Consider the following 369-nt stretch of genomic DNA (forward strand, 5'->3'; position numbering starts at 1 on the left):
ATGCTGCTTTTAGATCGCTAATTCTCAACTCTGCGAGGCATGACGGGGTTCCGTTGCGAAAGACAGATATTTTGGCAAATTGCCTCGTATTTGCAGACAGATTTTTTTTCTTGTGGATCAACTGTTGATGTGTGAAGGTGTGTGTGAAGGTGTGCTTGCTTGTACCATAAAAGACATGATAAATGATATAATAAATATCGGACCTACATATATATATTGTGATAATGTTTAGGAAGAGACAGTAGGAAAAAAAACGTCAAAATTTCGTATAAGTGGCGTTAATACTTTAATTAGCTATATAGTTCTTCTCGCGGTCACTTCTTTCCCCTCTCGTCTCACAGATGCACATCTAGAGAGATGTCTTTGTAT

The sequence above is a fragment of the Penaeus monodon genome, chromosome 25 (assembly GCF_015228065.2).
Source record: "Penaeus monodon isolate SGIC_2016 chromosome 25, NSTDA_Pmon_1, whole genome shotgun sequence".
NCBI classification, from domain to species: domain Eukaryota; kingdom Metazoa; phylum Arthropoda; class Malacostraca; order Decapoda; family Penaeidae; genus Penaeus; species Penaeus monodon.